This window comes from Dermacentor albipictus, chromosome 8 (genome assembly GCF_038994185.2).
Source record: "Dermacentor albipictus isolate Rhodes 1998 colony chromosome 8, USDA_Dalb.pri_finalv2, whole genome shotgun sequence".
NCBI classification, from domain to species: domain Eukaryota; kingdom Metazoa; phylum Arthropoda; class Arachnida; order Ixodida; family Ixodidae; genus Dermacentor; species Dermacentor albipictus.
In genome coordinates, this window is record NC_091828.1 from 71,957,653 (window position 1) to 71,969,260 (window position 11,608).

Sequence of the window (11,608 nt, forward strand, 5' to 3'; positions counted from 1 at the left end):
TGGAGAAATCGGAGGGACCACCGACGATTGTGCTTGTCGCTATCGTTGTGCTCCGAATGTTTGTTTTTCTGGAGTCCAAGTTCGCCCGATAAACTGATTGGTTACTCACAGCTGTGATTCTGGCTCGTTCCTCACCGTCTCTACAGCGTGAGAGCATTACAAGAGCTTCACAGAAGTTCGTAATAAATTGTCGGTTTTGTAAGCGCCAGAAACGAGATCTGATTGAGGCTCGCCGTACCGATGAACTACAGATTTCTTTTACTACTTGGCGTTGTGTAATGTACAGCTAAATCTAAATAGAGGATCGTTTTTGCCTTTCGTCACCGTCAGAATATGGCCACTATAGCCAGGATCGAACTTGCGACGTCAGGCTCAGCACCTCAACGCCATAGAGAGTGGGGAACCGTGGTGGACCGTATGTTCAAAAACTTCGTAACTATAATGCACATATCGTGCGTCGTTGATAACAACACCGCAATTTCAATAGCGCTTAGGCCGCCGACTGCTGAGCACGTCGAGAGCATGTCGAGAAACGCATCTCCATAATCGAAGTAGTGGCTTGCTTTTCAAACATGGTATTGCTCTCTGCAATAAACGCTTTTGCGTACGTTTGGAGAACTTTCACACTGCGTCTGATAAATCAAGATCTCTTGCTCAGATGCATTTAAATTTATGACAGCTCTAGGAAACCGCAGGCATGGGATGAACCTTATCTCGAGAGAAAGCTTGGGACCTCGGAAACGAATCGGAAATCAATGGTTTGCCAGGTAAGGAAAGTGCTACATGGTTGCGATTAAGTTGTCTTTTCACGGCATCTGCAGCGATACCCCCCCCCCCCCCCCCCTTAAAAAGGTCCCCTCACCCCCTATTTCTCATTTTTGGTGGCACCTGCTCAAAAGACACCAGTGCGTAATAAATAAAATTTCTACAACAAGAAAACAAACATCGTTTTTTTTTGTTCTCGTTGGCTTCCCGGCGGTAGCCCCTTGCCAAGAATTGGGAGAGCGAATGCTTAATTTGTGTTCCTACATAAGATTCAACAACGAACATGCTTTATGTAAAGCTACATCATCTAGATGATCACGAAAATAATGGAGACATCAGCAGGCATTCACCGTGTCTCTTACTGTGTTGCAAAAAAGAAAGAAAAGAGGCTGCAAATGTTCCACGTTCATGTATCATAGCTGTGGTCGCAAACACTCAAACGTATTCACGGTGTCTGCCTTAACGGCGTCGTCCGGCTAATGACGCCGAAGATAGGTGGCAGCAACCCGGGGGTCATCAAACACACGCGTCCCACTGCTCACCTACGGCCCACCATACCGTCGCGTTTATGTTCACCTGCTGCTCTCGTGCGTGGTAGCGTTAATAAACGCGTACGAGTCTCTATATATAATGTGGGTGCAAGATATATGCAGGGGTATACGTCCCGAGCTCGGCGCCGCGCGTATTTTCAGAGCGACCCCGTGGGGAGGAGCGAAGCCAAAAAACGTTTCGAAACGGAGACGCCCCGCACTCGTAGTTGCACCAACGCGCTTGTTTACCCCGGGACAGGGATCGACGCACGCCGGTCTGCCGTTCGTCTTTTCGCCTGCGCAGAAGGCAGTACGACGAGGAAAGGATCGTCTGCTATTGTGCAGACGAAACTAGTGGCAGCCGCAAGCGGGGACCTTGTGAGAGAACGAGCGCTTTGAGAACGTCTCCAAGGCAGCTGCCCTTGTCTGAGACCTAAACTATACCACATTGTGAGACGTTTTCGGTTGGTCTTTAGCCTGAAAATGGCGCTTCGACATTGGAAAGTGCTTTAGTCTGTCATATCCATGGCTACAAAAATGCGCCTGGTGTGATTTTTTCGAACCACTTTTGCATGTGAAAAAAAAATCTCAATATTCATGTTGCAGCGAAACGTGCTAAAGGTTTTAGTAAAATCATGTTATCGCTGCATGCCAAGACACCATACCACATCAATGTTCACATCCCCATCATCATCATCATCGTTAACTTCTATTTCTGGCAATGCCAAGTACATTTGTACAAAAAACAACAATAAAATGTTACTGAAGAAAGAAGTTGCATAACAATTAAACAAATAGTAATTGATTTTCTTAACAAAGAATGCGTGCACGTTTACTACAGCTTGTACGGGGTGATAATTTTTAAGTTTACCGGAATGATTAGCAATCGCCTGTAGCAGATAGCATATTTCTTGTCCTTGACTGGATTATTCGAAGAAGTGCAATTACTAGCACGAGAAATGGAAACCGATGTTTAACTAATTACTGAAATTTCACTAATAAAGGATCGTCTGCTATTGTGCAGACGAAACTTGTGGCAGCCTCAAGGGGGGCTTTGTGAGCGAACGAGCGCTTTGAGAACGTCTCCCAGGCAGCGGCACTTGTCTGAGATCGAAACTATACCGCATCGTGAGACGTTTTCAATTGGTCTGCAGATGGCACTTTGACAATGGAAAGTGCTTTTGTCGGTCATATCCGTGGCTGCGAAAATGTGCCTGGTGTGATTTTCACAAACCACTTTTGCATGCGAAAGAAATATCAATACTCATGTTTGAACGAAACATGCTAAAGACTTCAGTAAAATCATGCTATCGCTGCATGCCAAGCTTGCCGGCTAGAATTCGGCAGTTGCAATATTTGCCGCAAAGTAATTAAGAAGTCAATTAATAAGCGCTTATTCAGTTCAATTCGTGCTTTGATTTCTCATCGAAGTAATGTCCGCCTTCCTCAATAATCCAGCTCAAGAGTTCTAACTACGTTGTCTGCAGCAGGAGATATTTAAATATTCCAATAAATCTTAAAAAATCACCCCGGATAAAACTCGCCACAAAGGGCTTTGCATGATGTTTCCCTCGTTCGAATGAACAGTTTGAGGCATCAACCTGAGCAAAACAAATGTGATACACAGGGATTTGTGGGGCTAAGAAAAAAAAAGACAGTGCCGCGTTTCTTTTTTTACATTTAAGAACAAAATAGAATGCTTGGCAGAAAATGAAACACTGCCCACGTGGAAAACAAGGCGGTTGGATGCCTGCGGCCTTTTGCAGAGTGCGGTGAAGACAGCGATGTCCAAGTGTTAACACGGATGATGCGTAAACCATTGGCGGATTCGAAGTTTCCCAGCGACTGAAGCCCAAACAATGAGAAGCACGGCGAGCAGTCGAGCGCAGCAGCGGTTCCCGCTTAACGATGGATCCCGCTTAACGAGGGATCCCGCTTAACGAGGCATCCCGCTGGGAGAGCTGTCATCTCGCGAGAGCGCCTTCATGAATCTGTGTGCCTGTGTAGTGCTGAGTGGGTCTGCCCGGTTTGCTGAAGCAGACCATTCCGACCCATGGGCTGGCACCCATTTCGCAGCTCAAGTACGCGAGAAACGCTATAGATGCCTTCTTCAGACGATCGGTTAACCGATTTGAACGAAATTTGTTGCGCTTAAGAGACAGAGGGTCCTTCTACCGAGTGTAAGAAGCAGAATTTTGGAATTGTGAACTGAGCTTCGGCAAACCGTGTAAAAAGATGTTAAAGGTTGTAAAAAAAAATTTGCGCATAGTGCTTGCATATTGGCAACTCTGCACCAGAGACAAATATTGCAGCAGCGTAAACTGAATCTCTCAGAGCACATTAGGCTCACAAATTGGATGGATAGTTTTATACCTTAGAGCAAATTGGTAGGAAGTTCACGAAGGTTCTTTCAAAACTAATATTCAGAAACTACGAGCAATGTACAATTTATCAATATTTTTCACTTTACGTCCCTTAACGAGTGTAGTTTGCAGGTTTTTAAGATCGTTTATATTGATGAGTTACACAGTTCTGTACTAAACGCTCCAACTTGTTATATTCACAACGTTCCATATTTTGGGCAAAGATAAAAACAAGTCTGTGGTTTTACGTGCCAGAACCCCGATATGATTATGAGCCACGTCGTAGTGGTGGACTTGGGATTAATTTTGACCACCTAGGCTGCTTTAACATGCACCAAATGCATGGTACACGAGCTTTCTTGCATTACTACCCATTGAAATGCTGTCGGTGGGGCCGGCAAATCCCCGCTAAAAATCCATACAGAAAAAAATCTGCCCTCTACAGATGGCAGATTCTAACTCGTTCTCTTGAAAGCAAAAATTGCCACCAGTTTTAGTGGATTGATTTACGAGTACAACCATACTTTTTACCGTGTAATTATATAGCAGTTCAGCAGTTAAAGTTAGTACAAAGGCCAAAATATTGCAAAGGTCTTCATGTGTATTTGCAGTTATTTGAAAGGCCTTCATGTGTACGCGTGCAAGCAAATGTTTCAAGTTTTTTTAAAATAAAGTTTTAAGGAAAATAATGCAACAAACACTTGAGATATACTTCCGCCCTTGTAACTAAAGAATACAGAAAGAACACCCTGGCGCCATGTTGCCTTGCGAACTTTTGTTACATGTTGGTGCAGTATCATGGAATCTGCGTGAGTAAGAAATTTCGGCATTCAAATTCCACGGCGAATGAATAATGTTTGTCGCTGTGGAGCTCGTTTTCGCCAACATTGTCGCATAAGTACTTATTTCCTTTTTGTTAATGGGATCGACCAGTTTAACATGGAAACCATTGTCGATAGCTCCGTGCATACCGCACTCAGTGCGGTTCTTGACAGATGCGTTTCTATTTTCTTTCTGATGAGCTTGGCAATAATTCCCATTAGGCTACAGGAATGATCTTAATAAGCGCAGAACCAAAAAATAAAGAAACAGACCAAGGCATTACTAAGTTTATGGACCAAATTAAAGAAAAAATAATTGTGATACTATCAGCAAAGACACGTATGACACACAGTCCAAGACAACAATGATATGACGAAAGTAAAGGGAATACTCACCCGTCCTCTTTTTTCTCAATCTTGATTGATGGGGCAAAACCACAGGTAGGATTAGAAACGCCACTCGCGCACAGGCCACCAAAAACACACTAAATTTACCGACACCGACAGGAGCACTTCATACTGGGACCGAGCTGGGACGTACAAGGGACGACGTGACACGGGCAGAAATCAAAAAATAAACGGCCCCACGACGAACAGGCAAGGTTGGGCGTGCTTGGCGACGGCTAACCTGGGTACTAGGGTGTTTTCAGTGCAGGGCAGAGAAAAAGAAACTACTACGAAGGGGTGGTTGGTTGGTTGGTTGGCGGGTTCAAAACAGAAGCACCTTGGTGCAGACCGTGAAGCAGCAGACGACTCTCCGCAGCAGACGGCCCACGGCGGCGGAGCAGACGAAGAAGCAGACACACACGCTGAAGCAGACGACCGCCACCGAACAGGCGATCACCGCGAAGGGAGGCGGAGCCGACGTGTCGTCTGCAATGATTGCTGTGCCTTGGCGGCGGTTTACAGCGCCCCGTTTTTTGTGTTTCTAAAATTTCGCGCGGGTGAAGCCGATCGCGCACACACGCAAAAAGCGAACGGAAGAGCCGGGGCTGCTAATACCGCGCACCACGCATCGCGGGGTTTCGCTCGGCTGGTGCGGGTGTGGCGGTTTCGGTTTGGCCGGAGAGGAACCCTGGGTCGACCGACTGGGCGCTGCGTGCGGCGTCCAAAAGTAGCAGACGACGTGCTGGCGGAGTTGTGAGGGGAGGGGAGATCAACGATGGGTGAAAGAGCGTCGAGGAGGAAAGGGCTTGGCCTGGAATACACACACCCACAGATTGTTGGGGAGAAACGGCCGGGCCCCCGATCCCCGTTGGTAGCTGGAAACACCAGCGTGAGGACTGTAGCGAGGGAACGGGAACAACAGCTAGACAACAGAAAGCAACCGAAAATAAAACGTGTACCGCGGGACCATTCTGCTAGCGGCTCTCTATTTTTACGCCGGCGGTGGCCCCCTTCTCCGAGCACTTCACTGTTTTCATTTTTTCATTGTTTAGAAAACACGGCTCCTCGAGTGGCTAAGGATTGGCAGCAGCTTAGTCTGTCAACTCTCTCACTCGCCATCTAAAACCTTTTCTTAGTTTAGAGAACAAACGGAGGCAATGCAAAAAGATTCACAAGGGCATTGTGCTATTCACTTCTATCTCTCTCTTTCTTGGCTCTCTCTATCTCTTGAAGAGAATATGCAACGTATCCATCATCGGGAACGGAGAAGTGAGCGTATCCTAAGCGCGCTTAAAAATAATCTCTCGGTCACCTCTGCTTGTCGGCTGTTCTCCGCGCAGTAGAGCATCGTTTGTTCTACTGGGACGCTGACAAATTGCTACATCACTCCGTATGGCATAAAAAACAAACTCCAAAAGGATTTATTTTAAGTCGAGAATATTATTTCTGATATCAAAATGGAAAGCTGAAAAAGAATCGCGTGCTGTAACGTAGAAAAAGCCAGATAATGTTGCCAATCCGCGTACGCTGTCTTACTGCATTAGTGTCTTACTGCCACCAAGCTGCTAGTGGTGGCAGTAAGACATCAGTTCTGCGGAAACACACAAAGCGCAGGAAAGTTCATGAAACGGAAAAACTGTCATCCATCTGACTGCAGCACGATACCACAAGTGAGACCATAAGGTTCTTTCAGAAAAAATGCTTCGGAGTTGACGAAAATGTTTTTCCGGACGCGGAACAAATTTTTCTTCACCTGCGATGCTTTCTCTTTGAGAAACCCGCATGGGTCTCGTTTGTAGCCTCGTGCCACATTCAGGTGGGTGACAACTTTTCTCTTTGATGCTACTAAGCTCAAATTGCATAAGTGCCCCCGCGTTCCTGCATGCATAATTGGCATTGTGGGGCAGTGAAGGCACTGGGTAGAACATGCCTAGCCCACTAGCAGCCAAAAGATCATTTTGATCATTTTTTGACCTACCGAACCTGAGAAATCTGGTGCTACCTGGCTGACAAAGGAAACTTCCCAAATACAAAACAAGACATTAGCGAGGAATAGAAATGTTCATTCTTTTTTTTCAGAAACAGCCATGCAAAACAGATACTTTAATTTCTTTTCCAGGTGGCTGATAAAAACGCAGAAACTCTGGTGTGATTCTCAGTCATAACTCGCTCTGAAAAGGAGTAGCGTGTTAAAAGTTGACCAGGAGACTTGAATTCGAGCACAAGCAGTGTAGAAATACCAAGTATGCAGAGCGTTGATCTCAGGGCCGAAACAATGCATATGAATGCGTAACAGCGTTTAAAAAGTACCGTGGATCTGTGTAGCATTGCAGAAATACAGCTGAAGCGAAATTGTTTTTCAATATTGGTCCTAATAATTACCTTGAAGGCCTCTATTAAACCAAAGTTTAAGCACTTTTTGCATACAACCCAGAACATAGCCCGCAATTCCTGTATATTTTGTACTTGCTGTATGATACCATTGTCCGTGGACATCAAGATAACTTGCATATAACGCTTGTATGAAACTTTTGGGCGAGATAAAAAAATATCATAGCAAGGGCTGTAATTATGCCACTCGTGAACAGTTTCTATTTCTAGTGCGCATTGATCATAACGTGTCCTCATGTTCGCCAAACACGCAGTCAGTATCATACTGACTTGTCCCAGGAGAGTGGGCTAACTTTATACACGTTTCGTAACACACGCCTAGGATGCATTGGAGCGCTTGAAAAAATAATTCACTCGAAATATGTATAAGTATACCAGAAGCTTTAAACTTTTGCAGCACGTGACCCATAACATGGCTCCTACTCCATGAGGGTTAGCACTTGCGGCCATATTTGTTTGTTCAAGGCAACTGGGAAGCATTGCATAAACGGCTGTGTAACGCTTTCGAACTCTTGAATAAGTAATTTGGTGCAAAGTGTGTAATTATTTTAGACAATTTAAAGCTCGTACGCCTGGTACTCAAATTTCGTTGGTGCATTACCCATTAGCTGCTCCCTAGGTTTAACAAATTTTGAGAGCTAAGTGGCCCGTTCACTTCACCGACAAATCGGGGAACGCGCCAAGTGCTTTATGTAACGCATCCATAAAAATAGGAAGAAATTTATTATTTAATAGTTTCCTGGCAAAGTTCATAATTAACCGATAATATTCAAGCATTGGCTGCGCACTATCCCTAATATTATTCATTTCTACCGAATGGGATCTCGCCACCACATGCAGTTCGGCCTGAACACTGCGAATTTCTTGTATCACGGGCCAGGGACACTTTTGTAGCACTTCTATAAGTAGTATTTTTCCAAACCCGTAATTAAGTTACACATTTAAGAACTCTGCCTCTACATTATCTACGAAATTCTCCACATTTATACCAAACATAAACTCAGTGGCACATTAAGCTTTTTTTTTATTTCAATGAGCAAATGTTTTACATAGCTCGTAAAACACGCTAAAAATAAATTATAGGTTTTTACGTGCCAAAAACACGATCTGTTTATGAGGCACGCCGTTGTGGGGGAACTACGAAAATTTGGACCACCGGGGAATTTTTAAAGTGCACCTAAATCTAAGTACACGGGTGCTGTCGCATTTCTCCCCCATCGAAATGCGAGTGGCATGGCCGGGTTCCGATCCTGCGACCTCGTGCTTAGCAGCCTAACGTCATAGCCACTAAGGAACCACGGCGGGTGTGAAACACGCTTCACACTTTGGAACGTTTGTATCACGGTTATTCTACGCCAAGTCTCCTAGACACGTCGTTCCTTCATCTGAGATTTCAGAGAAAAAAATTAAGGCTGCGCTACTTTGCTCAGGGTCAGTACCCATGGTGTTCTTGCTGAAAAACAAGATTCCTTTCACATGATGTGTTTTCAAAGTTTATTCTTTTACGCAGAACATGCATGCGCAGAAAAGGGTATATAAAAATTATTTTAATGTTAACGTTTCACAACTACGCTTGCAAAATTAGCCTTCAATATGCAAAGATACTTATCAGCAACTTCGTCAGGACAAGCCTTCAGGACACTGTAATTCTGAAAAAAAGACCTTTTATATTGACCATATTTTGCTTGAACAACTACAATTTACTTGCTTATTGTAAATATTTCACTGGTTTGCCGCGGAGCTGTACGATAGAGTCAATTTATTTATGCTAAAATAATACCAAGAACGTGAAAAAGTTCGTACTGGTTCACTGTCGTCCGAAATTTCAGCAATGGGGTATTTCTCGTAAATATGCGACACAGAACTTCATATAAACCTGTTTAGTGGCATTCAATTTACTCAATTATATCATTTTATTTTTGTTTCAGGTGAAATAATAATCTTCAAATTTGACCCCTATGTCAAGCTTGGCATAGTTTTTTACTGCCACTTCCCCGCAAAGCAGCGTGGTCGCTGTCACTTCAGACAATGGGCACGTGCACTTTTCTAGTGTAACGCCACTTTCTTCAGCACGTGAGCGCTCGACTGTGTAGCCCAATTTTGTGAACTATTACTAAATTTGTCTTTTTGCTTTCACGGGGGAGCACTCTCAGAGTTTACTTCTCTCATTTCATCCGGTTTTTCACCGCAGGGGCGTCTGCGTCAGCAGGCGTTTGTTCTATTGCGACACCATGTGCCCGAGCACACGAGGGTTGGAACCTCCCGCTTCTAACCGTGCGTGGCTTAGCCGCGTCCGGGGAATAGGGGATCCAGGGGGTTGAGCCAATACCGGGTGTTTGGACCTTTACGGACCCTCGGTGGTGGCATCACACCTGTTTGGCCTCCGCTTCACGTAGACGGCACCCCCGGACTGACCCACCCGGGGGAAATCGGTAGTTGCCTCTTCCTGCCCCCCACTCCAATCTTCGTCTTTCTCTCACTTTGAATCTTTCCTGTATTCTACTCGCTTCATTTTACTTCTCATTTTCCAGGCAGTAAGGGTCAACCGTGTGTATCTAACCGGACTTGGGTACGCATATTAGGTTATAGCGGCGTTGTGTAGCTGGCGTCTACAGGTATGTTCGTAACCTCGTAGCGTCCCATTGTTGGGCTCGATGGTGGGTGGCTGCCATCGCCGCTGAATATTCTAAGAACGTCATGGCAAATGCACCCCCCTCCCTTCAAAATCGTCCTTACAAAAGAGGGCGCACCGAAGCAATTTTCGATTTCACCTTAAGAAGCAACGTAGAAACATTCCCACGCTACCATGTGATGCACAGTGAAGGATCCATACCATTGAGAAGACTATCTTCATTCTTTGCAGGACGATTTGGATCGTATTACAAGGTGGTGCCAGAAGTGGCAAATGACGTTGAACCCAACAAAGTGTGTGCACATGCGTGTTTCCTAAAAAAAGAAACAAATTGAAACATATTACAGCCTGAATATGTATGTGATTGCTACTGAACCGACATGCAAATATCTTTGTGTTGTTTTATCGCATGATTGCTCATGGAATGCTAATATTGATTATGTTGTTGGTAAAGCAGCAAGGGCTCTTAAATTTATCCACCGGAACCTAAGATGGGCACCCCAGAATTTAAAGAACACAGCCTACCTCACCTGTATTAGGCCGATTTTAGAGTACGCATGCCCTGTATGGGACCCGATGCAGGCCAGGTCTATAGATAAACTTGAAAAAATTCAGAATAGAGCTGCGCGGTTTGTTTTAGGGCGGTACAAGCGGACAGATAGCTGTACCGTTATGAAAACGGAATTGGGTTGGGAATCACTTTCTTTACGCAGAAAAAAAAACTGCGGTTGAAATTTTTCTTTTGTATTTTTCATGGTAACACGGGAATTGCTTATAATAACTACTTTATCAACCCAATTACATATCCAGTAGAAATGATCACCCCCACAAAGCGAAAGAGTACCGTGCAAGGACAACTATGTTTTACAATTCCGTCTTTGTGATGACCATCAGAGATTGGAACCGGCTGCAAGAGACGCAAGTGTGCTGTATAGATGAAGAAGTGTTCTATTTAAGTCTGTAACCCCCCTGCTGTAACGCCTTTCTGGCAAAGCGGGGCACTCATTGAATAAAGAATAATGTGGTGAAATACCTCGTAGAAAAAATTGGAAAGCAGTACAATGCTTCAAAGATGTCAATTGGGGACCACCTTCTCGAACTCAAAACCAAAGACCAAGTTGAAAAGCTCGCTGATCTCACCATTGTCGGTGGCATCAAAGTCACAATCTCAGCACACCGTTCTCTAAACAAAAGCAGCGGCGCGCACACTCTCAGCACACCATTCTCTAAACAAAAGCAGTGGCGTGATCAGAAGATTTCTTGAACCTGAGCGATGAAAAACTGCTGAAAGGTTTTCAAGAATAAGATGTAATCGTGGTTCAAAGAATAACTCTCCGAGGAAATGACGAACAAATCCCAACCAAACGTGTTATACTTACCTTTGGTACCGGTATTTTACCTAGTACACTTGATCCAGGGTATGTGCAGATCAAAGTGAGACCATATATCCCAAACCCGAGGTGGTGTTTCAACTGTCAGAGGTTCAGATATGCATCGTAATCATGCAGAGGTAAATCGACATGTGCAAAGTGTAGTGCCAATGATCATCTGTTGGACAACTGCAATGCTCCTCCATACTGTACAAACTGCAAAGGAGATCATCCAGCGTATTTGCGATATTTCCTTGCTGGAAGAAAGAAAAAGAGATAATTGCACTTACGGTGAAAGAGAAGATCTCCTTTTATGAAGCAAGAAGGAAGATATTCCTATTACCTCAAA

The 11,608-nt window shown here is 44.5% G+C and overlaps 1 protein-coding gene across 2 annotated transcripts in view; it reads right to left on the reverse strand.

Moving 5' to 3' along the window:
• Eip63F-1 (Ecdysone-induced protein 63F 1) overlaps positions 1–5,401 on the reverse strand; it is an 88,055-nt gene extending 82,654 nt beyond the window's left edge. The window contains exons 1-2 of one of the 2 annotated variants that reach the window (XM_065455865.1): positions 5,216–5,401; positions 4,876–4,895 (exon numbers count right to left, since the gene is read on the reverse strand). The gene's annotated coding sequence lies outside the window, so the exon portion shown is untranslated. Of the gene's footprint in view, positions 1–4,875; positions 4,896–5,203 lie in introns of both variants that reach the window. The other variant, XM_065455860.1, reaches the window with a different exon arrangement.
• Between the last annotated feature and the right edge of the window lie 6,207 nt (positions 5,402–11,608).